The sequence below is a fragment of the Benincasa hispida genome, chromosome 3 (assembly GCF_009727055.1).
Source record: "Benincasa hispida cultivar B227 chromosome 3, ASM972705v1, whole genome shotgun sequence".
Classification (NCBI taxonomy): domain Eukaryota; kingdom Viridiplantae; phylum Streptophyta; class Magnoliopsida; order Cucurbitales; family Cucurbitaceae; genus Benincasa; species Benincasa hispida.
Window position 1 is genome coordinate 72,955,202 of NC_052351.1, and position 5,458 is coordinate 72,960,659.

Genomic DNA, 5,458 nt, shown 5'->3' on the forward strand with positions numbered 1-5,458 from the left:
CTTAAGTGCCACTGATTCCTCTAATGAACAATACAACATAGTCCAACTATGTATGAATACCTCTCCAGCTAAGAGAAGGTGTGTGGCGCCACATCGTTCAAGTCCTGAAATCAGCCCTTAAGGGAGCTATCTATCTACTTGCCCCTACTTCGGGGAAGAAGTGAATTCCATCTTGTGTAGCTAAGTTCCCATCTCCTAAATCAGACGAATCCCCAAAATGGTAGGTTTGAATTGACGACTTGGCCATTTGCACCCATACAAATCAAAGGACTGCCCTCAATGGCAGGAGTTCCCAACTCACTTAGGATTGAGGTTATGTTACCTACGGTCATCCTAGTGAAGTGAAGTTTCTATCATGAACGGTGTTATATAATGAGACGTTAACGCTTCGTGGTCAGGTCTTATACAAACTCTTTATTTAGGACGCCCCCACTCGCATGTCCCCTACATGAATGATCGGGATCAGACCATCTGTGACAAGTCACAACACTTGTGACCATTCTAGAAAGCAGGCCGCATCCATAGCATTACCAGGATAAGTGATGACCTAGGTAACTTAATCTTAATCCTGAGCTAACTATGAACTCCTGTTCACTCGGAATTATCCTTAAATCTGCATAGGTGAGGGCAACTCATTATCGCTAGCTCAATAAGCCTCCCATTTCAGGGGTAAGATCAGGTGGATAGCTGGAAACATAGGGTGCAAGACGGAATTCACTCCTACCCGTTATAGGGATAGTAGATAGGTTGTTCCCTTTAGTACTGAATCCAGGTCTTGAACAAGGGGCCCCACCCTCTCCTTGGCCCGAGAGGGGTTCGGTTAACCAATTGTTCATTAGAGGATCAGTGGAACTTAAGGAATAAGATGTAGTCTCTGGGGTAAAACGGTTTTTATGACCCAGCCGAGATTACGAACAATCTGTGAAGGATTAGCTTACTAATCATGATTATATCATATGGACACAAATATATCTATAGTGAGGGGAATGCAACTACGGGATTATAGTGGAATGACCCGTGAGTTAATGAATGTTGATTAGCTCCATCTAAAGAGTTTAGCCAGTTAATCTCGAATCGTTGGAGCCCATGATCTATAGATCCATTAGGTTCCCCTATTAGCTCATATGGAATAAATTTAGAACATTATGATAGAATAATTTGAATTGTTCGAATTAGGTGAAGAGAGAGAAACCGACAAGTATATGTGATATAGTGGTTTTTTTTTTTTTTTTCCAGTTTAGAGATACAGCTTTAATGTTCAAATGTGATTTAAATATCAAGAATATGATTACGTTCATATTCGGAAGCTCGAAAATAATGGAAATGGTCAAAGATGTAAAAAGTCAAAGAGTTAACTTTTGACTTTGAAAAGTCAAACTTTGACCGACCTTATATTCAAAATGTAATTTGAATTTCGATAAAATGAATGTGGATTCATTCTCGGGAGGTCAAAATTAGTCAACACGAAAAAAATCATTAAAAGTCAAAATGTGACTTTTCAGTCAAAGTTTGACTTTGACAAAATGACTATTTTGCCCTTTGACTAAAGTTAGTGGAAAAATCCAAACTTTTGTTGGATAATTCACTAACAAGATAGTGGGCTAGGTGTTGGCTTATAGTGGAGACATTGGCTTACTTAGACAGTGAATTCTAGGTGTTGGGTTTTTATGAATTTGTTTCATGCAATTTTGCATGGCTCTTTTCTATAAATATAGGCTTTCAATTTGGAGAAAAAAAATTTGGACATTTTTCCAAAATTGTTTTCAGAAATTTAGGCTAGAAAAATTACTATTTTGAGGAAAATTCAAAACCCAAAATTCATTCTTCTATTTCCATCTTTTTCTCTCTCTCGGGTTCTTCATCCATCGGGTCTCACAACTCGATTCTGAGTCCAGAGGATAGTAAGTCAGCTCTAGTGGTTGTCCGATTCGTGTTCGAGCGGAAATAGAAGAGTTTTGGGAGCTTCAAATGTAAGATTTCAAAAAAACTCTAATTAATTTATTTAGGGTTGTATGTTTAATTTATGCAATTAAAGTAAAATTGTTCCTCATTTCCGCTGGGTATGCCTATTTTTTCTTCATGCAATATCAGAGCATGTTTTAATTTTACTCAATTGCATGTGGTGGGTTTCAATTTATTAGATAAAATTGAGATTGGAAACTAAAATGGTTTTAGATTTTGGCAATTAAATTAAGTTTTTTTGTAGTATTAATTTTTAATTGCATACATGTTTATGAGCATTAATGTGTGAAAAAGGGTCTATAATTTTGTTAGAATCATTAGAGTTGAAATTAGGATGTAATTGCTCGGTTTCGGGAAAGAGGAAAACTTCAAATTTGGAGAAAAATGGCTCACAGACTCGAAATTGCTCCCAAGGAACCCGCCGACCTGGTTCTCGCACGCCCGCTCCACTTCGCGCGACCCGCCCGCCCGCCCACTCCGCTTCGCGCTACCCGCGCTCCCGCTCGCTTGCCCGCTTTGCCTCTGCGACCCGCGCGCCCATGCATTTTCCAATCAACCCGCCCTGCGCTTCTGTTGACTGCGCGTTCGTGTGTTGACCAGTCGGTCCAAACGGTCTGGATCGATCTGTTTGACCTGGTTAAGCCATTTTGACCGGTTCAACTTGGTTTTTGGAGTTTTTGGACCAGCTCGGGAGTTTTTTGACCCGTTCAAGTTGATTTAAAGGTGTTTGAAGGCTGTTCAAGAGCGGTTTTTTGTACTACACCAAATTATTATTGTAATAATTTAGTTGTTAGCTTAATTTAAGAGCCAAAACCAATCCATTTTAGGGTGTTTAATTAATTATGCATATGTTGATGTATGCTTTAATTAAACTTTGAATCTTGTTGTGCATAGAGTATGCCATATAGATTTAAAATCCCATCATAGATTAACATGTACATGCATTTGATAATGTATATAGTATGCATGTTAAGTTTTTTTTTTAACATAAAGTGTTCTATTAAAGCATGATCATGAAGTATGAATGTATGTTATAGATGTATGATTCTAGGGTTATAATGGTTATAATTTTATTTTATAATTGTTATAAAATAACCTAGACTTTAAAATCTATAATAGAGGTAAAAGTTGCATGCTCACCTGGGATTAAATTGGTGCAATTTCAATCGACTTTTCTAAAGAGTTAGAATAGGTCGATTACTTGTTAAACAAAGAGTTATTTACTTACCCAGGAGATCTTGTCTAAGGTTGGGGGTTCTTAAGATGACGGTTTACGGAACACCTCCTACTTGGAGATCAAACTGGCGTCTAAGTCAAATAACCCTAGTTTTAATGAGCATGCGTGAGAGATGTGAGGTAATAAAATTTGTTTATAACCTAGACATCATAGGTTAAAATCCAGTATAAGAATTATACATGGATCTATCACCTAGATTTAGGATGTGTTTAATTTAGCCGAAATATATCTCTAAGTATTTGTTTTATACCCTAAATCGTTATAGAACACTTCAGCTAGAGAGAAGTAGCATACTTTCAGCTCTAGCGTCCCTAAGAGTTCACATCGTGAGGTCCATGCTGGGCTTTGGGCCGTGCTTAGGAGTGGACTCCCTTCAGAGAGTATTTGCATGGATCAATATCAAGGTGAATAGGTGAAGTAGTTCATAGTAAGTGGGTGAGGGGTATGTAACAACATATCCCACGGTCTCTTCCATTAGGTCGCACCGTGAGATTCCTATAATGCGCCTGCATGTCTGCCCTGGAGCGACCTTTCCCTTCGGAGGGTTATGTTATAGGATTAGGAATGCTGTAAACTCCAAATATGGATAGGCTCTCTTAGATAATTGTCATATTGACTTTCCACTTTCGGGAGCATGTTGATTCTGGTTTCTGAAATCCAAAAATGGAAGGTTACACTTACAAGAATTACTAAGATGTTAGTATATTCTCGACCAAAGTAGCGATGACTAAATTGCTATAAGAATAAAGAGTTATTCTGGGTTAGCATCTAGTCAAGATTGTCTTAGTTCAAAAGAGGAATAATTGACTGCCCTTTGGTGGAGGTTACATTAAACTTTTGAAATATCGTTGTAAAATATAATAATGAAGGGTACATTATTAGTTTTTTTTTGCTAAACTTGATTGGATTTAAAAGATTAATGTTTTTTTACTAAAAAGGATATGTTTATCTTTTCAGCATGAATAGCTCGATAATTTAACTATTAGCTTCCGAGAAACTAAACGACGATAATTATTCGGCATGGAAATCAAATCTAAACACAATACTGGTAGTTGACGATCTAAGATTTGTCTTAACTGAGGAATGTCCTCAGGCCACTGCCTCGAAAGAAGCACAAGGTAAATATGATTTACTAGTTGCTGAAACATGTTTAGTGGAGTATGATACCTCGACCTGGTTATTGGATTCAGAAGCCACTAATCATATTTGCTTCTCTTTTCAGAAAACTAGTTCCTGGAAAAAGCTTGAAGAAGGCGAGATCACCCTTAAGGTTGGAACAGGAGAGGTTGTCTCGGCCGAAGCAGTGGGAGACTTAAAGTTGTTTTTCAATGACAAATATCTAGTACTTAAAAATGTTTTGTATGCACCTTTTATGAAGAGGAATTTGATATCTATCGCTTGTATTATAGAACAATTATATACAATATCTTTTAATATAAATGAAGCGTTCATTTTTTGTAAAGGTATTCAAATTTGTTTTGCTACACTTGAAGAAAACTTATATAAGTTAAGACCACCTAGAGAAAATTTTGTTTTAAATACTGAAATGTTTAGAACATTAGAAACTCAAAATAAAAAACAAAAGGTTTCTTTCAATGTCTATCTATGACACCTAAGACTTTGTCATATAATCTCAATAGGATTAGAAGACTGGTCAATAGTGGACTTTTCAGTCAGTTAGAAGATAACTCTTTACCTTCATGTGAATCCTGTCTTGAAGGAAAGATGACCAAGAGATCTTTTACTGGAAAAGGTCTCCGAGCAAAAGTACCCTTAGAGCTCGTACATTCAGACCTTTGTGGACCAATGAATTTAAGGCTCGAGGTGAGTATGAATATTTCATCAGTTTTATTGATGATTATTCAAGGTCTGGTCATGTTTACCTGCTTCATCACAAGTCTGCTTCTCTTGAAAAGTTCAAAGAATATAAGGCTGAAATTGAGAATGAATTAGGTAAAATAGTAAAGACAATTCGATCAGATCGAGGTAGAGAGTATATGGACATACGATTCCAAGACTATTTGATAGAAATGGGATCCAGTCACAACTATCTACACCTAGTACGCCTCAGTAAAACGGTGTATCAGAAAGAAGAAACCAAATCTTATTAGATATGGATCGCTCTGTGATGAGCTATGCTTAATTGCCTGATTCCTTTTGAGGATATGCACTTGAATCTGCTGTCCATATTTTGAACAACGTTCCCTCTAAATTGTTTTAGAAACACCTTATGAGCTATGGAAAGTGCGTAAAAGTAGT